Source organism: Triturus cristatus, chromosome 10 (genome assembly GCF_964204655.1).
Source record: "Triturus cristatus chromosome 10, aTriCri1.1, whole genome shotgun sequence".
NCBI classification, from domain to species: domain Eukaryota; kingdom Metazoa; phylum Chordata; class Amphibia; order Caudata; family Salamandridae; genus Triturus; species Triturus cristatus.
The window spans coordinates 1,200,237,744-1,200,259,246 of NC_140593.1; the positions used below are offsets into that span (position 1 = coordinate 1,200,237,744).

Sequence of the window (21,503 nt, forward strand, 5' to 3'; positions counted from 1 at the left end):
TCTGATGGAAGATTCTGATGCGGCCCTGTAGTAGTTGTTTGGTGGTTTATTAACATTCAAACACCATTTTGATAGAGATAGTGCTCACAAAATTTAGGAAAATGTGGATTTGATTGCACCATAGGAGCGCATTTTTGCAAAAATAAATTTGGAGCACCTCAAATTATCAGGAATGAGGGGTGTTTTCGTACGATACACATTTTCGAGGAACGTGTGTTATTTATAAATTCACCATGATTTAGACAACTGACGACACTGGCCAGAAAACTCACTGTTAAAACTGCTGTAGGACCTCTGATTCGACCCCTTCAATGCTGTAGGACCTCTGGTTCGACCCCTTCAATGCTGTAGGACCTCTGGTTCTACCCTTTCGATGCTTCGGGACCTCTGGTTCTACCCCTTCGATGCTGTAGGACCTCTGGTTCTACCCTTTCGATGCTTTGGGACCTCTGGTTCTACCCCTTCGATGCTGTAGGACCTCTGGTTCTACCCCTCCGATGCTGTAGGACCTCTGGTTCCACCCCTCCGATGCAGTAGGACCTCTGGTTCTACCCCTTCGATGCTGTAGAAACTCGGGTTCTACCCCTTCATTGCTGTAGGACCTCTGGTTCTACCCCTCCGATGCTGTAGAACCTCTGGTTCTACCGCTTCGATGCAGTAGGACCTCTGGTTTTACACCTTCGATGCTGTAGGACCTCTGTTTCTACCACTTTGATGCTGTAGGACCTCTGGTTCTAGCCCTCTGATGCTGTAGAACCTCTGGTTCTACCCCTTCGATGGTGCAGCGATGGATGTCACAAGACAAGGATCAAGGCATGCAATCTCTGCAGGAGAGATTAGATTTAGAGACGAGCTCTCCTTCATCATGACCCTTAAGAAAGAGCTGTTTCAGGAACTAGTCAGCAATTATTGACTGTCACATGCTCTGATGACGTTCAAGCACCATTTTTCCTGCTTCTTTGTGGACTGTACGCCACAAGGATTTACCGGCTTCTGAAGCAAAAGAAATGCTTCTGTTAGGGAAGACAAGTAAAGGCTGGGGGAGGGAAGGGAGCATGCCCTTACTCTTCTGAAAGTTACATGCTCAAGTAGAATTAATTCCTAGTAGTTAATTAGGCTGTACAAATTCAATAACACTCTATGTTAGAATGCAGCACGTTTCTAAAGTTACAATCATTGTCTTTGCTGTCTTTCTAGTAACCGTCTGCAGCCATGGCTTCAGATGCAGAAATGGCCGTGTTTGGGGAGGCCGCACAATTCCTGCGGAAGAGTGAGAAGGAAAGGCTTGAAGCCCAAAACAGGCTATTTGATGCCAAGAACACTTGCTTTGTAGATGACGAAAAAGAGCTTTACATCAAGGGAATGATTACTGCTCGAGAGAATAGAAAAGTCACTGTAAAAACTGATGACAGAAGGGTAAGACACATAATGATGATACCTTGCACACATCCAGGCTCTGCTTCTCCGTAGCTTTAACTCCAACTCAATTTCCTTCCCTATAGACGGTGACCGTAAAAGACACCCAAGTCTACCCTCAGAATCCTCCCAAGTACGACAAGATTGAAGACATGGTCATCATGACCCATCTGAATGAAGCCTCCGTGCTGTATAACCTCGCCGCGCGATACGCAGCCTGGATGATCTACGTAAGTACAATCAAAAGGAGCAGCCTGGATGATCTACAAAAGTATACGTAGGTACAATCAAAATGTGAAACTCATGAACCATACTTTGGCCAGTCAGAGCTCATGATTTCCACTAAGACAATGGTCCCTTTATAAGGACATTCACATAACCACGCGCCTTTACCATTTTCAGGGGGCATAATACCTAGAGGACTTCAGACACTAACAAGCACTTCTCTATATCAATCTCTCTCTATGCTATGATTTCTAGATAAACTCTAATGTGACAGCCAATAGTTGCTGCTTTCCTCTGAAAGGCTCATGATCAACCAGATGTGTCAGTAGCCACTTCTCTGCACTTGAGAGAGGATGGATGGGTTCCAGGGATTCAAGTTTATACTTTATTCCTTATATCTTTTCTCCCAGAATCTTTAGCTGTCATATGACCCATAGAGAGTACAGCCAGTTGCCTACTGCTTTAGAAGCTTTCAAATGTCATTTGGTAGATTGATGCATCTCGCAGACTACAAAAGGTCCTTGAATGTTGGAGTTGTTCCTTCTTGTGCCCATTTCAGGTGCTTGCCACCGGTCACTCACTGCTGCCTGGATAGGAAGCCTCTGCTCCTCAAGGAGCCCCGGCAGTCAGTGCTCGTCCTCACTCTCCCTAGGCCCCTACATAGGTGCTCTCTGCTCTTACTGGTGGGCGAATCTCAGACGGCTAAGGTTTAGCCACCCAACAACTATCTATTATGCAACCATCTTCCCTCTTTTACAACCATTTTGACTTCAGGGATCATCGCATATTTTACCTCTTATAACAAATTGCTTAAGATGCCTTTTTGGAACTCTATATTCCATACCGAGTCCAGTGCCTTTTTTATTTGTGAAAATAATCAGATCTTTGGTAATCTGGGATTGTCGTCATATTTCAGGTTTATCAGTCTGAGTGCGTTGGATCGGGGGGATCTAACCTCAAATGTAGTTATCAATGAGCTTTAGAAATAAGAAAGCTACATTTCTAGGTCATCACAATAAATAGTAACTTTTACATTAGAACAACACAAAAAGAACAAGAACAAGATAAATTACTTCAAAACAAAGAGTTAAGGTATATTCAAATGTGTTTCCCATAATTTCTTACACTCATAATGTACATAGTTACAAACATCTTGCACCTCTATCTGGTAATAATTTCGACTTTCCTTTCAGACCTACTCCGGCCTCTTCTGTGCCACAGTGAACCCCTACAAGTGGTTGCCAGTGTACAACGCTGAGGTGGTCGCAGCCTACAGAGGCAAGAAGCGCCAGGAAGCCCCACCTCACATCTTCTCCATCTCTGATAACGCCTATCAGTTCATGTTGACAGGTAGAACCTCAGTATTGTCTACACTCTGAATTATTATAATGGTTAGTCCAAGTACATGAGTAATCTCCTTTCTTTAAATAATCTTTCAACAGACCGTGAAAACCAGTCTGTCCTGATTACATGAGTACCAAACATATTTCTGAAGTATCAAGTAGCTTAAGGTTTCATGACACATTTCGCCTCACTGAGGCATACTGACACTCACACTGCTGATTCTCTCTACAGAGGAGAATCTGGTGCAGGAAAGACTGTGAACACCAAGCGCGTCATCCAGTACTTTGCAACAATTGCTGTTGGTGGTGGTGACAAGAAAAAAGACTCCCCTGCCATGGGCAACAAGATGCAGGTTTGTAAACTCAATGTATCTTCTCTTGGGCTGTGCATAACATGACATCTGTCAGAGGATTGTCTTCACATTGAGACCTTGCTCCTAACAGGGAACTCTGGAAGATCAAATCATCCAGGCTAACCCGCTGCTGGAAGCCTTCTGCAACGCCAAGACCGTGAGGAACGACAACTCATCTCGCTTTGTAAGTACATTTTACTTGTTTTATTAAGGTTTACCGACTACTGTCTCATGAATATCTGAAGTCACTAAAATCTCTGTTTATTATTTAGGGTAAATTTATCAGAATCCATTTCGGAACCACAGGAAAACTGGCTTCTGCTGATATTGAGACATGTAAGCCCAGCCATTAAAGATGTTTAATATATAATTGAGTTTTCAGTGCCTGATTCCTAAGTGTTTTTGAGGCCAAAGGTGAAAACTACAATTGAAAAACATACTCTCCGTATGCAAGTGGTAGTAACAAAACCTAAGGCGGTAGTAAGTTATCACAATGCAAACACTTGTAAATATATCCCAACCGAATATTGGTGAAAGGCAGGATTTATATCCCAAACGTAATGCGGTGCAGGGAAGGCTTTATAACACCGTTACAAAATTTCCCTGTTATAAAAAACAGGGAAAAATAATCTACAAATTGCACTTTATACTAACACTAAACCTAACCCTAAACAAGGAACCCAGAAAACCCTAAAGCAGAAATGGTGGACTTTTCTATTATCATAGGCCTTAAGTAACCAAATATAATTAATAATCTCCATACACACCTAAATATATGTTTTGTCTTGATTACAGACCTGCTGGAAAAGTCCAGAGTCACATTCCAGCTGTCAGCTGAGAGGAGCTACCACATCTTCTACCAGATCATGACCAACAAGAAGCCAGAGCTTATGGGTAGGTTTTTGACATGTACCATGGTTTGCAGTTCACTGCCCAGCACGCAGGCAACGCGTTTAAAACACTAGAAATGAAGTCAGACTGAAAACATTATAAAGAGCTCCACATATTGCTGTCAGTGACATACTCTGTCACTCAATCCTTGAACTGTTTTTACTTTTCTTTGCAGAAATGCTCCTCATTACCACCAACCCGTACGACTTCCCGTCAATCAGCCAGGGCGAGATTGTGGTGAAAAGTATCAATGACGAAGAGGAGTTGATGGCTACTGATGTGAGTTGTTGAATTATTACCATTATTGTTACCAATTCTGAATTTCCTCTATTTTTAACAAACTTCACTCGTGTGCCTCAGAGTTAATTTTGATTTGTCTTTTGCTTGACAGAGTGCCATTGATATCCTGGGGTTCAACCAAGATGAGAAGATGGCCATCTACAAGCTGACAGGAACAGTCATGCACCACGGAAACATGAAGTTCAAGCAGAAACAGCGTGAGGAGCAGGCCGAGCCCGATGGCACAGAAGGTAAGGACTGCTGTGCATCTCATCTAAAATCATTTCAAGGAATTCTTAATCTAGAATTTTAGTGGGTTACATTTTCAGAGAGTATGAACCCAAACCGTCCATGATGTGGTACCCTAAACCCAACTGTTGCATATATTAGTCATGCACCCACCAACATGACTCCAAGAAAGAACTCTACAGTATTTTCCGCCTTCCATGTTGTCCGATGTGTATTGTCAACGCTAGAAATACATTCACATACAGAAGCTAGAGAAAGCTGGCTACAAACTGCTTACATTTACGATTAAATTTATATATAAGCTCAAACCTTGCTGATCCTATTCCACCATAACCAATGAGCAGATAGCGAATGTAAATTTGGTGACAGAGGATGCTGAGTTCTACACTCTATTTCTTTTCACAGTTGCGGACAAGATTTCTTACCTGATGGGTCTGAACTCAGCTGACTTGCTGAAAGCGCTGTGCTACCCAAGAGTCAAGGTCGGCAATGAATTTGTCACCAAGGGCCAGACGGTTAACCAGGTAAAATTACAATGGCTGCCTATGCTGATGTAATTGACCAGAATACCTAAACTGATTAAAGAAGCGACATATGACTTAAAACTCGGAAATTCACTTGCAAACACACCTCCTTCCTCATTAGGTCTATAACTCCATCGGTGCACTCTGCAAGTCTGTCTATGAGAAGCTCTTCTTGTGGATGGTGATCCGTATCAACCAGCAGCTGGACACCAAGCAAGCCAGGCAGTACTTCATCGGGGTCCTGGATATTGCAGGATTTGAGATTTTTGATGTAAGTTTCAGACCTTATGGTGGTGAGGAACAAAGTATGCTGACAAACCTTTCATAATAAAAACCTAACCAAGAACAAATGTGTTCTGCTTTAGTTCAACACCCTAGAACAGCTGTGTATCAATTTCACCAATGAAAAACTGCAACAGTTCTTCAACCACCACATGTTCGTCTTGGAACAAGAGGAATACAAGAAGGAAGGCATTGACTGGGAATTCATTGATTTTGGTATGGATCTGGCTGCCTGCATTGAACTCATTGACAAGGTGGGTGACGTAGTGAACAACGTGTGCTTTTCAATGTAATTTTTACAAATGTTCAATGACAGGCTTATACAAATATTTATTCTTTTTAGCCCATGGGAATCTTTTTCAATCCTGGAAGGGGAGTGCATGTTTCCTAAAGCTACAGACACCTCCTTCAAGAACAAGCTGTACGACCAGCATATGGGCAAGTGCAAGAACTTTGAGAAACCCAGGCCAGGCAAAGGAAAGGCTGAAGCTCACTTCTCCCTGGTACATTACGCTGGTACTGTGGATTACAACATCACCGGCTGGCTGGAGAAGAACAAGGACCCACTGAATGAATCTGTTATCCAGCTTTACCAGAAGTCCTCCCTTAAAGTACTGTCCATGCTTTACACTGCTACTGCAGCAGAGGCTGGTAAATATCACTTGCAAATGCATCTTACATGTAGACAATGCTACAATATGCAAAGTATGGAACCTGACATACGCCCTGACATGTATTGTTTCTCTTACATCTAAATGTCAGAGGCCGCTGCTTCTGGTGGAAAGGGCGGAAAGAAGAAGAAGGGCGGATCCTTCCAGACAGTGTCTGGCTTGTTCAGAGTGAGTATCACAAATAAATGTACATGAGCAAATCCTAGAAGTGTTCATTTTATTCTAACCTGCATCATTACAATTGTTAGAATTTTGCATATATTTAGGTATTGGCTCTTATATAAATATGGTTTTAATGACATTTGCATTTTCAGTAAAATAGGAGAACTTGGGCAAGCTGATGACTAATCTAAGAAGCACTCATCCACACTTTGTGCGCTGTCTCATTCCCAATGAGACAAAAACCCCAGGTACAAAGCTTCAACATTTATATGGAACTCTGGGTTACCTGTTGTCATACTGTGAGCTCAATGAAGTCATCTTATTCTACTTTCTTCCTCTAGGTGTCATGGACAACCATCTCCTGATCCACCAGCTGAGATGTAACGGTGTCTTGGAAGGCATTAGGATTTGCAGGAAGGGATTTCCAAGCAGAATCCTATATGGTGATTTCAAACAAAGGTGCACACTGTGTTACTCAAAGGATTAACCTTGGAAATATAACTACTCAACTATAGGCTTTACCCAGTGACATTTTTAGATGTATAGAAACTAAGGCAATTTAAAATGTATTCGAAATACCACACAGCATCACTAACAAATAGTGTTATGTATTAAGAAATATGTCATAATTGTCACTAAGGCACTATGCATTATGTTTGTTTTTGCACTTGATTTCAACTACTGATAACTGAAGCCAATAAAGAACTCTCCTCTCATTATTACTTTGAAGCATTGACATATCCTGCGCACTGATTTAACTATGTTTATTTTTAAGATACAAAGTTCTGAATGCAAGTGCTATTCCTGAAGGAGCGTTTATTGACAGCAAGAAGGCATGTGAGAAATTGTTGGGTTCCATTGATGTTGACCATACTCAGTACAGATTCGGACATACTAAGAAGGTACGGTATTAACAAATAACTGAATGAAATGCAGGAGGAGAACAGCAAATCATTTAGTGGCCAATATCTACTAAATAGCGTATGGCTATTGCCCAGCAGATGTGATACCTTCAGTCAATAGACACTACAAATTACAGAATGTTCGGCAGAGTAGAGTTGCGATATTTTCTAGCAAGATTGCCCTGCTTAGCTGATATCACAGCTTACCTCTACTGCATAGGTCGAAACATATTTGTTTTGGCCACGGTTAAAGCAAACGGGTGTGCGATCTAAATATCTTGATGTGAGCGTGGAGTTTGTACTGGAATATCTAAACACTACTGGACCATGTTTTTGCAAACATAATATAGGGCACAATATTAATGAAATTTTCTAGACAGGCCATTCCACAGTCAACCCAGATTTAATTCACAATTTTTCTGTTTTGTCTTTAAATAGTGACCACTGAGGATCCTTTTTACAGTAGGAAGGCAGTTTGGTCTGGTGGCTATTGGTGGGTGGAAAAATGAGTTTGCACTTCTATCTGCACAGGTGGAAAAAAATAACTTCATGTAATGTCCCTTCGCTTGGGTATTTTGCCAACTTATGAGAAATACACTGTATAAGGATAGATGGTATTCTTAGAACAGTAAGCCTTTTTTGTATCTTATTTCATTACATTAGGATATTGCCAAAACATACATATCATAAAAACTCTATCTCAATAATCCATTTTCTTTTTGAAGGTGTTCTTCAAAGCTGGTCTCCTAGGTAACCTGGAAGAGATGAGAGATGAAAAGCTGGCTGACCTCATCACCCGCACACAGGCAGCCTGCAGAGGGTATCTCATGAGGATAGAATTCAAGAAAATGATGGAAAGAAGGTACTGAATGAATTCATGAATCAGTAAAAGATGCATTAAGAGCATACACTGCTCCTTATGATATGACCTTCTCTGCCCACAACAGAGATGCCATAATGGTCATCCAGTACAATGTCAGATCCTTCATGAATGTCAAAACATGGCCGTGGATGAAACTTTACTTCAAGATTAAGCCCCTACTGCAGAGCGCGGAAACAGAAAAGGAGATGGCAAACATGAAAGAGGAGTTTGAAAAGACAAAAGAAGCTCTGGTAAAATCTGAAGCAAGAAAGAAGGAACTGGAGGAGAAAATTGTTGTGCTGCTGCAAGAACAAAATGATCTTGCGTTGCAGGTTCAAGCGATATGTACACTTTAACACACTCAAAGCATTTCATTTTAACAAAATATGTATTACTAAACATATTTCAATTTCATAACTATTTAGGAAAGTGAAAACATGGCAGATGCGGAGGAAAGATGTGAAGGTCTGATTAAAAATAAAATCCAACTGGAAGCTAAAGTGAAAGAGCTGACAGAAAGACTTGAAGATGAGGTGGAAAGTAATGTTGAGCTGACGGCCATGAAGAGGAAACTGGAGGACGAATGCTCTGAGCTGAAGAAAGACATCGATGACCTTGAGCTGACTCTCGCCAAAGTAGAGAAGGAAAAACATGCCACAGAGAATAAGGTAACTTGGCAAACATCAAAAATGATTTGATACAGTAGAATATAAGGTTACATGCTGCAGATAACTTATGCTTCCAGGTTACAAATCTCACAGAGGAAATTGCAGCTCTGGATGAAAACATCTCAAAGGTTTCCAAGGAGAAGAAAGCTCTCCAGGAGGCCCATCAGCAGACCCTGGATGACCTGCAGGCAGAAGAAGACAAAGTCAGCTCGCTAACTAAATCAAAAACAAAGCTGGAACAGCAAGTGGATGATGTAAGTGTTCACTAAAACTGATAATCTGAGCGGAAACATTAACTGGTTGTCAGAAACATAATGCCAACTGTCCATAATTGGTCATAAGAAAAAAACTGAACTAGATATACCAGAGCCACAGTGACCACAAAACAAGCATTAATTAGGTGCAAAGTAATTTGTGTAGGATTAACCACAGAGGATGTGTTTGGAGTGTAGTGCACAAACTATGGACTATTTTTCCAGGAATCCAAGTTTTATCTCAATGTACTTTATCATTACATTATTTAATCAAGGTCACTGGAATTATGTTCCATTAGAAAACCAGATTATCTGACAGGGTTGACCAAAGTGTCTGTCAAGAAATGGCAGATTATGTGCTTTAATGTGGCAAGTCATTCAAACAAATATGGATCCTAAATAAGCAAAGTGGCCACTCAGTAGTTCTAACTTAACACCTGAAAACAGCAATTAGTATTGAAAGTTGACAAGTTAATTCATCAAAATTGAGTCCTCACCAAGAATCAGTCCGTATATGGACTTATTCAAACTTAATCGTCAAGGGAGCTCTTTATATTTTATTGTGGAAGGATTTGAATATAAAAGTGCTTAAAGGTATCCAATAAATCTATATAACATATTTTGGAGGACCTTTGGAAAGGTTAAAACCAGGGGGTGATGTTAGGGAGTATGCAATGAACTTAAACATCTCTGGTTCTACATGTTTCAGCCATATTATTTTGCCTTAATGGTCAAATGGATTTCATCAGGACTGAGTTCAAGATCTCTAAACCAATACCTAATTTGGGTTGCTATACCTGAAATTCACAAACACTTTGTGCCAGCTTCATTTCACACATTCTTCCACATTCATTGCAGATGTATACAAACCATACTAAGAACTTTCCTCGGTTGACCTTTCAGTCACACTTTTGTCAAAAGTACTCGTCTCTGTAGAACCTAATCGACTCTACTAAGTTCCCGCATCATAACATGCTAAGATACTACAGACTCAGTTTTGCAAACTTTTAGCTAGAACATAATGGAGACATCTCAACAAACACATACTAACAGAGCTGAAGCATCTGAATTTGGATTTGTGCTGCTGTGTAAAGACTTCAAACAATAGATTACTATTGTCTTGTGTCGTGCAATCAACTATATGACTTATGCTTTCGGTTAAACCATACAGCTCGAAGGCTCCTTGGAACAGGAGAAGAAACTTTGCATGGACCTTGAGAGGGCCAAGAGGAAGCTTGAAGGTGATCTGAAGCTGTCCCAGGAAACTGTGATGGATCTTGAGAATGATAAACAGCAAAATGGAGAAAAACTGAAGAAGTAGGTATTTACAGAACTACATTATATAGGTGAACTCTCTCGCCAGCTGGAAGAAAAAGAGTCTTTGATTTCTCAACTGACAAGAGGCAAACAAGCCTTCACTCAACAGACAGAGGAGCTGAAGAGACAACTGGAAGAAGAAACCAAGGTATCTTCTTTCCTACATTAAATATCTTCTTCCTAATTTGTCGGCAAAAAACAACAACTTCTAATGCTGTGAACTGCAACAGAGTACTGTGTATGATTGTAGGTTCTGTCGGCAGTTTTTCTATGGTTTCAATCAATTTTGAAGCTGTTTCTAATCAATTTTCTTTTTTTTTTTACAAAACAGTGTCCTTTTGTTGATTACAGTGCCTATGTGTTTTTGCATGTGTTCATAAGATCTGTTATTTAAAAGTTTTATTTTGTCTGCACCAGCACTTTTAAATGATGTATTTTGAAATATACTTTATGTTGGAAAGTTTAGAAAATTATGCTTTTAATGAATAATACAATATTTAAATGTATATAATTTTTATTCGCATGTGTTTACTGGCTTATGTTTGAGAATATCACACAATTTTGCAAACTTTGATGTTTGTTGGTTTTAATTCTTTATATACTATTGCTCAGCTTTGTAATCCCATCTCTTAATAACCAAATGTTGACCTACGGTTTTGCCGGTTCGTAAAACAAATTATCTAGATTGATTTAGTTCTCAGGTGAAAAGCGATCTCTTTTGTTTTTTCTCTATATATATCCTGCCCCTTTTCCTTGTATTAGGGTAACTCCTATGTGAGTTTTTGGGTATCTGTCATCCTGGCATCAGCAACAGAGGAAACCTGAAAGCAACCAATGAATGCATGTGCTGATGAATGAATATATGTTTATATAAGAAAATGTGTTAACATACATTGCTCCACCTCCTTGAAAGAGACAAACTATTCAGACAAGAACTGCAATATGTTCTGGGTATATAACTGTACAAATATCAATGCCATACCAATTATAAGATATACCCAAGAACAAAAAGAGCTCATGCATGAACCTGAGCTAATTCATGTCAAAGAGTCTAAGTAGAGCCGCCTTCAGGGCAGTGCGACCAGTGTGGCCACCCTGGGTGCTGACCTGTGGAGGGGGCGCTGACCTTAGAGGGAGGTGCTGTGTTTAGCTATAACTTATGAGTGGAGAAATGAGGGGCACTTTTGCCCGGTGGTAGTGAGAGAATCCGAGGAGGAGGTCATGGTGTGTGGGGGCGCCAAAAATGATTGTCGCTTGGTCCCTGATTCCAAGTTATATAAGGATCAAGACAGATCAGTACAATAACATGCAGCAGAGTATCAGAGATGGAGGTAGCTCTGGCCCATATGCCAACGATACTCCTCATGAGGCTGTACAGGTGTTTTGTACAATGGAAGCACAGCCTCCTTCTTACTGTAGCTGTACTTCATCCTTTCACATCGATTGGTCTGTGCCATCTCCATGGCCTTGTCACATTCCTCAACCAAATCGGTATCTAAATAACACAAGCATTGGCATTGCCAATAGGTCTCGCCTTTGGGACCTTAGAAGTGTTTAGCCATGCAACAGTTGCATAACTAAATACTTATAAGGTCCCAAAAGCGAGACCTATTGGCTATGCAAAGCGGCCGGGCGGCCGCGAAAGTAAAAGGGATCGCGATCACGATCAAACATCAAAGCGGCCGTGCGGCCGCTAAAGTGAAAGTAATCGCGGTAAAGCACGGCGCGCGCGCCCGCGCACATGCACTGTACCTCTAGGCTGGCCAGGTAGCACTTTTTGGAGCCCTCTCAATAAGTCTCGCCAGACCAGCGCATGCCCTGGGTCAGGCGAGACCTAAAAAACCAATAGGATTCCTATTTACTTGGTGAACAGATTCTAAACTGTTCCTCATAATTTCTATACCCATATGGTAAGGCTCAGTATGTGGCTTCATTGACTCTTACTTGTCACATCCTTCGTCATCAGTGGTTTCAGGCAGTCTTCATTTGTTTCACCTCAGTCAACGTGCACAAGCAGCTGCTGCACAACTTCACTTGTGAAAGATTCGAAGCTGGCCATATTAAAGAATGATACTTAAGAGTGCCTGACCTTTCAACCTTTGGACCCAGCAAAAGGCGCCCATTATGCTACTTCATACTCGCCATTCTTTGTTTTCCAAATTCTTTATAAAACTGTTAAACATTTTTCGGTTCAATCCATTTTATTACTCTTTCTATAGTGAAACTCAGTTCACTCATAGATCTACAGTGCTTTCTTACCCAGGCATCAGGAATGCACCTATCCAGCAAAACTAATGGCAGAAAGAAATAAGCAAAGTCTCTAAACTACAAAAAACAAGTATGAATTTGATTACTGTTAGACCTGGCTGCCTTAGGGTGGTCTTCCCCACAATCTTTTGCCTCCCTCCTCCATTTTCGGATCTCGTTTTTGCTGGCTATAGGACTATGTGCACGTTAGAATTGCTAACCAGTGCTAATGTGCTTATGCTCGCTCCCCTAAACATGGTGATATTGGCTCTTCCCCATTTGGCATATTTAATTTACCTATAAGCGCCTAGTGAAGTCCACTACATTTGCCCAGGGCTTGTAAATTAAATGCTACTAGTGAGCCTGCATCACCCATTGTGTTATCTATTTAAGTAGCCCTCCAACCATGGCTCAGGCCTGCCACTGCAGAGTGTGTCTGTGCAGTTTACTCTACCATTTCGACCTGGCAAGATAAACCTCTTGCTAGGCCTAAATCAATGTATCTAAAAGGCAGGACATGTACTTTTTAAGTTGTACATACCCTGGTAGTGAGAAATTCCCAAATTCGTTTTTCACTACTTCAAGGCCTATATCTGCCATAGGATAGCAACGGCATTGGGACTGGTGCATCTTCGTCTTTGCGTGGGTTGTAACCGCTGCATCCTCGTCGTTGCGTGGAGCGAACCTGGCGCATTCCCTTTGGAAACTGCGCATCATCCTCAACATTGTCCCATCCTCTGCTACAGGAGCAGAATCGATGCGTCTCATTCTGGGTCAGCGCATTTTCCTTGGAACCGACGCAACGCCGACTTTAGTTGGAGAAAACCGATGCATCTCCTTCTGTTGCAGGAGCAGAACCAATGTATCACCTCGGCTGCATCCCACATCTCCTTCAACGTCGATGCAAATCAGGATCAAAGTACTTCTGTTCAGCGGGCCTAAGAGGGTTTCTTTATCCGGCCCACGCTCCATTGCGGTCGGCCTGAACTTTAGACTTTGCCCAGGTTCATCACGACCAAGATATTCCAAATAGGCGCCGATTGCTGATAAGCGCAATCTTTCAGTTTATTCTTCACAAAGTCATATCTCAACTTCTACTTCTTGGATCTTTGTCATTTTGGTCTTGTTTTATATATTACATTAAGCTCTATGTTTCTAACCTGGTGTGGATTCGTTTTGTGTGGTGTTTTCACAGTTTTACTGTTAGAAAAGTTGCACAAATACTTTACAAATTGCCTCTAGGTTAAGCCTGACTGCTCAGTGCCAAGAAACCAGACGGTGAGCAAAGGTTAATGTAGGGTTGCTTACACTTACCCTGACTTTCCTGCTTGGACAGGGTGCATACCTCTGCCAACCAGAAACCTAATTTCTAACTCTTACAAATGCTCAAACGTTTCAACCCTCTTTATCAGATTCATAAAGTCACTGCTGCTTAGACATCATTCTTTTGCACAACTTTCCACAATAATACACAAGAAACATTTCACAATAATGCACTCTGTAGGCTTTCTCTGTTTTCTCAATTTCCTCATAAGTACTATATGGAACTAACATAATTTATCTCGTAAATTATCTCCATAACACAAAATAAATATTGATGATTTGTGTTAACAAAGACATTTGTTTACAGGCCAAGAATGCCCTGGCACATGCCTTGCAACCTGCTCGACATGACTGTGAGTTGCTCCGTGAACAATTTGAGGAAGAACAAGAAGCAAAGGCTGAGCTCCAGCGCGCTCTGTCCAAAGCCAATGGGGAAGTTTCTCAATGGACGACTAAATATGAAACAGATGCCATCCAGCGCACAGAAGAACTGGAAGAGGCTAAGTATGTTGCATTAAGCAAAAGAATCGAACTATTGGAAAGAGATGACTTGTTGTCATTAATAATGGTCTACCTACACATTTACAGGAAGAAGCTGGCTGAGAGACTGCAGGATGCCGAAGAACAGGTTGAAGCTGTGAATTCCAAGTGTGCCTCTCTGGAAAAGACCAAGCAGAGACTACAGTCTGAAGTGGAGGACCTCATGGTTGATGTGGAGAGAGCCAACGGTGCTGCTGCAGCCCTTGACAAGAAACAGAGGAACTTTGATAAGGTAAAATTGACAAAATATTTCTTATTAAAACTTTAATTTTCTTTTCATTTGGGATATGTGTTCAAACTGTAAGTCATCTTCACCAGGTCCTGGCAGACTCGAAACAGAAGTTTGAGGAAACTCAGGCTGAGTTGGAAGCATCTCCGAAAGATGCCCGATCCTTGAGCACAGAGATCTTTAAGATGAAGAATGCCTACGAAGAGTCGCTAGATCAACTTGAAACCTTGAAACGTGAAAACAAGAACTTGCAACGTAAGTATCTGTTCAAGATACTCCAAAAAATGAAGAGCCACATTAATGACTGCTGCAATTTGGATCCACAACTAAATGTGGTGTACATTTATTTTCCTGTGTTTATATCTTCACGTGAATATCAGGCATTTCTCTGCACTTAGACATGCAGGAAGGATGAAGGCTTTACTCTGTCTCACTAATTATTATTTGCCTACTGCATTTGGCTTATTTACCAATCTTTGATATCTATTGTGTAAGCGGATGGCTACAAATATATATAACTTTCAATATATTTGCATTACGATTACTATTAAATCTTTTATCAAACAACACATAGTCTAGAAAACGAATTCCTTTGTTTGTTCATGTTCCTGACAGAGGGGATCTCAGATCTTACAGAACAGATTGGGGAAACCGGAAAGGCCATTCATGAGTTGGAAAAAGCAAAGAAGCAGGTTGAGCAAGAAAAGAGTAAATTCCATGCTGCCTTGGAGGAAGCTGAAGTACGTAAAAGAGATGTTGGGCAATGTAAACTATGTTACACTGATATATGGTTTTAGTTAGTTTTCATATGATGTTTATGATGCAAATCCTCTGTTATAAAAGGGATCTCTGGAACATGAAGAGGCCAAAATCCTGCGCATCCAGCTTGAGCTCAACCAGGTCAAGGGTGAGGTGGACAGGAAGATTGCAGAGAAAGATGAGGAGATTGAACAGCTGAAGAGGAACAACCAGAGATCTGTAGATTCTCTGCAGGGTACATTAGACTCTGAGATCAGAAGCAGGAATGATGCTCTGAGGCTGAAGAAGAAAATGGAAGGAGATCTGAATGAAATAGAGATTCAGCTCAGCCATGCCAACCGCCAGGCTGCAGAAGCGCAGAAGCAGCTCAGGAATGTACAAGCTCAACTCAAGGTAATTCTATCTGACCCAGATTAAGCTGCATTGTTACATCTATTTCTGCTCTACAATTAACTTATAACACAAAAAATGCTATTGATCCTATGGGATGCTCAGCTTCATCTTGATGATGCTGTTAGAGGACAGGAGGACCTGAAGGAACAGGTGGCTGTAACTGAGCGCAGGAACAACCTCCAGCAGGCGGAAATTGAAGAGATGAGGGCTGCCTTAGAACAGACAGAAAGATCTCGCAAAGTTGCTGAACAGGAACTTCTTGATGCCAGCGAACGTTTACAGATTCTCCATTCCCAGGTACTTCTCTCTCTTCATATATCTTCTTTGGTACACTAATACAAACTGAGGTATATTTTGAATAATACATTTTGAATCTATGTCTATCTCTCCTTAAGAACACAAGTCTAATGAACACAAAGAAGAAGCTTGAAAGTGACAACACTCAGCTCCAGAATGAAGTAGAGGAAGCAATCCAGGAAGCCAAGAACGCTGAGGAAAAGGCCAAGAAGGCCATCACTGACGTAAGCCTTTAATTGAAGTAGCAGAAGTCTTAATATTCTGTATTCTTCCATAAGTTAGAATGAATGGGAAAAGGAACAATTGGGTAAATCTAAAATATTTTCACAACACTATTGTTTCATTTTTAGAAATAAAAGTAAGTGACATAATACAGAAGATGAAATCATTTAATGTGTATGTTTCATAAAGGCTGCTTTGATGGCGGAGGAACTCAAGAAGGAACAGGACACAAGCGCCCATCTTGAGAGGATGAAGAAGAACCTGGAGCAGACCGTGAAGGACTTGCAGCATCGCCTGGACGAGGCCGAGCAGCTCGCAATGAAGGGTGGGAAGAAGCAGCTCCAGAAACTGGAGAGCAGGGTGAGTTACACATTCTAGAACTCATATTGTCACGGCATGGAGGTAGAGGTCATTGACAGAATAATCTAATCACATCAATGCCACCTGCAGGTCCATGAACTGTAGAACGAGCTGGAAGCTGAACAGAAACGTGGAGTGGAAGCCATTAAGGGCGTCCGCAAGTACGAGAGGCGAGTTAAGGAACTAACATACCAGGTATGCCTTATTTCTTGCAGTAGATATTAAGTGTTGACCAAGTAACAGAAATATTAAGAGAAGTTGTAGATAAAAAATAAAAATATCTAAGTGTGTATGTGTACCCACATAGAATTTCATGTTGTGTTACAATTTATCCTGCAAAGTCAAATAATGTAACAGCTAAACCTCCAAATAACATCCTAAAGTATTCCCCTTATTTTTGTACTTTTCTGGCTGTCTGAAGAAGATAAGAAGAATGTTCTCAGACTTCAGGATCTCGCTGACAAACTGCAGTTGAAGGTTAAAGCCTACAAGAGGCAAGCCGAGGAATCTGTAAGTTGCGCCAAATATTTTCCTATATTTTATGTATTCCCTTTGTGAAAGCTGAGCAAGATCTTTTTTGAATATATGCCCATCTTTGTGAGATATTGTCATAAACAGAGCACCTCTTCTTTTTAATTTAAGAGAGTGATGCTCCTTTTCAATTACAAAATAACACCATACACTTTCCATAAAACTGAAAAAACTCCTCTTATATTAGCTGAGAAGCAGAGCATATCATATGAGTCTTATTCTCCTTGTAGCGCTCAGAAAAAAAGTAAAGAGAACTCATCTAATTTTAAAAAAAGAACAGGAGACAGGGCTAAACTAGCTGCAAAAGCCACTGCTCTATGATCATTATTAAGTTCTTCAATATTTGTTTTATTCGCTGGTATCTCAAACAGACGTTCTACAGAGAGCTTAAAATAGCAATTTAGAAGATGATAACAAGAAAAAAACCAGACGGAGAGACTTTGTAACATGACTACAGTGGTGACTTTGAACGTCATACTAGTGGTATGCGAAGTTGCAAGATTTTTCCTTTGCAAGTTCGTGACATTTCTGATAAAACTTTCAGATTGTTGTGATCTTCATCATTTTTGTAAAGATTAAAAAACAACAAATAGTTGGAGAAATCTTCTGCTAAAGTAGGATGGCAGGAGAAAAACTCTCAAATCCCCACTGCTGACTGGAGAATTTGTTTGCAAGATATGTTTTACAAAAACAATCTTTTCAAAACATATTTTTGATTGGAACCACCTGCAAGGGAGTTTAGGCGAAGGGAAGTTCATTGACTGTTCAAAGTTCCAACTTGCTAATTTCACCCCCTTTGAAGGAGGTGTATAAAACGCAGCCACTGCTCTCATATACAGTTGAGGTCATCTGGACAGATGTTGGCTAAGGTAACATTCGGGACCTGATTTTAATATATACTTCTGCGAAATCTAGTTATGACTGTCCCGCAAGCATGGATTGGTTCAATACATGTAAATCAACAAACACCAATCAACAAACCCACAGCAGCCTCCTGGTGCATCCAGAGACAGCAACATTACAGGTGTGAGTTTATAAAACGGCTGCTCGCTTTTCTTCATGTATTTCTAGACCCGCCTCAGACAGAATAAGAGTAACTGTTGAATGAGTCTGCAGAGAATGTTCTGAAAAGGAATATTATAGTCATTCCATCCTTTTCGCCAAACTACTCGTGCCCTCAGCGAAGCCTCCGTGGGTTTGATTGCATTGCCTTTTCTTGGAGACTTTCCATGGATGTGTTGTGAGTGATGCATAGATCTCCGAGGTTCGCCCAAACTTTGGCTATGAACAACTTGGGTGCCTTCAGGCATCCGATGCAGTCCTTTAAAAGGTCTTTCGTTGGGCCTGTCTGCAGCATTCTGAGCCTCTCAGAGACAGTATTAATGGCCTCTTGATAAGCTGAGGTATACGCTTACTGCATTGTTTAAAGTGGGGGTCGATGATTGCCATCATTCCTGCTCGGCTGTTCTCGGAAAAGATGAATAGATGGATGCTTTTGAAGTTGGTGGAGGCTGTGTTTTAAAGCAAGGACCACTCAATCATTCAAAATTTAATTATTTCAACAATAATGACTCCTGAGATTTGCCCTCAGTCTGGGAGTGGCCACAGGGCGGTAGGGGGTAGAGTTCTTCAATGAGTTTGAAGGTTATACTTTTGAAGTACAGCAACAGTAAGATCCTTCCATATGCACAAACTCATAGTCATCGATAATTATTAGTTGAACAGGCTAGCTTTAGAGACTTTGTATGCGCTGCTTACAGAAACAAAGCTGTGTGTTGTGCGCACAGGAGTGGTGGGGGCGGTATTCAGGAAAGGCATGTTCAGATATGGCGGCGGGGGGTGGTCACTGAGACGCCACACAAGTTATAATAGGAATCCAACAAGAATGGGTCACTGTCTTACACTAGTCAAATAGATCTTAGGCTCTTGTTATTTTTGGAAAGGCAGGAAAAAATGAGCTCATATTCTACCGTACTGGCAGCTATGCTAAAAGTTAAGACAAGCAGAAGGCAATTGATAAGGTTTGTTTTTAACAATCTTCACAATTTTTGAATAAAGGTGTTTTAGTTTACTGCTGTTGTTGACTAGAATATCACAAAGCTTCAGACTGAAAGGCTAAGCACATAACTTAATATCACGTGTATATACAGAGGGCGATGATACAGACAGAAATGTGGCATTCTAGAGCATACTTTCCAGCAGCTCTTCTTGGAGTTTAAGATATGCTTCAGGGTTTGGTACTAGTTGGACTAGAAATCGAGATGTTGCACTTTAAAGCTGTACGTGCTGTATAATTTCCTTCCATTCTCCACTACCTGATGCCACCCAGTCTCTGTATTATTCCAAAGGTGTAAATGTAAATGTGCTTGTATTTATATAGCGCACAGCTACCCCGGACCGGGGTCTCCCGGCGCTGTATTCATACCACTAGGGAACCCTTCCTGGCTTTTTCCCTGTGAAATGTCCACTCCTGGGCATCCCAGGGTGAAGCCAGGGACCCCAGCACTGTGGGGCCGTTGTGGAAATTAAGCAAGCTATTGCCCAGAGTTGCAGCGTGGGACCCATGATTAGAATAGGCACTGAGGCGAGAATATCCGGTCCGCGGAATTTATAGCCCGAGACCCTGCCGCGACGGGAATCAAACCCTGGTCCCGGACCAGTGCTCTGCATCGAGGTCTGCCGCTCTAACCATTGAGCCACACTTCTCCACTGTACCAACGATTGTTTAATAAAACAAAGTTTAAAAAAATATATATATTTCAGGGTAACACCTGGAGCATTGAACTTCTCATTACTATTGATGTAGAAAACTGTCAATGGACAAGATCAACATGTTGTCCATTCAATTCCACAAATGTATGATACAAAGTGAAAGTCATACAGAATGTATAGGAGTGCAGCCTTCCATTCATAGTCATGTAACATCAATAGGAAGATTGTCTTCGGTCGACACTGCGGTATCAGATTCGAAACATCAGTTATGTAAAGGGCCATTCAAATTATATGGTAGGTCTATCTATTGCTATTAGTGACTGCTCACTCTGTTTTACGTATGGACCATACTGCTTAGAAGAAAAGACCCTGACTCTAATGACTAACCACTAATGTATACATCAATCGCACAGTGTTTACAAAGATATCTTCTAAATAAGGAAATTCTAAGACGTTGTGACATAGTAGCGCTAGAAGACCTCCCCTCTGCCTCCAACCACCATCATGAACACTTCTATGTGTTTGTCTGAAGCCATAGCAATAATTGGTCTTACAATCATCCAGCAGAAGATGCATGAAAGCCAAATAGTACTGCTTAACATTAACATTTCTCATGTCATTAGAATAAAGTTAGTTACAAGTCTAAAATACTTTATTAAACACATTGTTCTGTAGTACTTCAAAACCACTATTACTTATACCTTGGGCCAAAGTAGAAGTCGTTTCATTCACTTTAAATCGCTGAATACTTCAACCAAAATGCTTTTATGTCTGGAAAGTTTTGTGTCTGACTTTCAATCTCTGATGAGTCAGTGATTGGTCATCATTGAACTTGAAGGCGGGGGAGATGTCTCACTTTTTCCTATTCCCTCCGCTGGCACAATAGTAAGAAACTGAAACAACCCAGTCGTGATTTAAAGTCAAAACATCAAATTAATAGGTCATCCAAAAGATTATTTATTCTCTTTTTTCTATTAATAGGAGGAGCAAGTGAACGCGCATCTGACCCGATTCAGAAAGGTGCAGCACGAGCTTGAAGAAGCTGAGGAAAGGCCTGATATTGCAGAATCGCAAGTTAATAAACTCAGGACTAAGAGCCGCGACACTGGAGGCAAGGTGAGATACATCAGATAGGCAGCATGCTCTTACTTTCGGCAGCATGCTATTGCTTTTATATTTTTCCTCACATGCGGTTCTTCTCTTAAACCCATTTTTCAAGTTCATTTTTCCAATCTAAATCAAGAAACAGCAAATAAATAGGTGGGAAGCAGTCCCACAAAATTGCTTCACTTGGTGTGGGTGAGAGTTCTCAAAGATTTGTACTTGTCAAAAAAAAGAGTGATCACTTGAATGAAAATCCGGGAGATACTAATTTTTTATGCCTGCTCATTAGAAACAGTGCTCACAGACGGAGGTAAAGAAGTTATTAAAATTTCATCAGGTTTCTCTATATTAAAACAAACATCTTTTTTTCCAGAAAGCTGACAGTGAA

The 21,503-nt window shown here is 40.9% G+C and overlaps 1 pseudogene across 1 annotated transcript; it reads left to right on the forward strand.

The window, feature by feature from the left end:
• Positions 1–381: 381 nt before the first annotated feature.
• LOC146797044 (myosin-1-like) lies at positions 382–21,026 on the forward strand (annotated as a pseudogene). The gene is made up of 34 exons (XR_014969676.1): positions 382–1,416; positions 1,503–1,646; positions 2,835–2,991; positions 3,084–3,135; positions 3,217–3,337; positions 3,429–3,521; positions 3,610–3,673; positions 4,133–4,231; positions 4,404–4,507; positions 4,620–4,758; positions 5,162–5,280; positions 5,402–5,551; positions 5,646–5,816; positions 5,906–6,213; positions 6,325–6,401; positions 6,556–6,643; positions 6,737–6,854; positions 7,171–7,297; positions 8,023–8,159; positions 8,245–8,491; positions 8,585–8,827; positions 8,905–9,081; positions 10,253–10,546; positions 14,276–14,472; positions 14,557–14,740; positions 14,827–14,992; positions 15,353–15,477; positions 15,581–15,889; positions 15,992–16,186; positions 16,285–16,410; positions 16,598–16,768; positions 16,859–16,963; positions 17,190–17,278; positions 20,993–21,026. The product of XR_014969676.1 is annotated as a myosin-1-like (transcript).
• Positions 21,027–21,503: the final 477 nt, after the last annotated feature.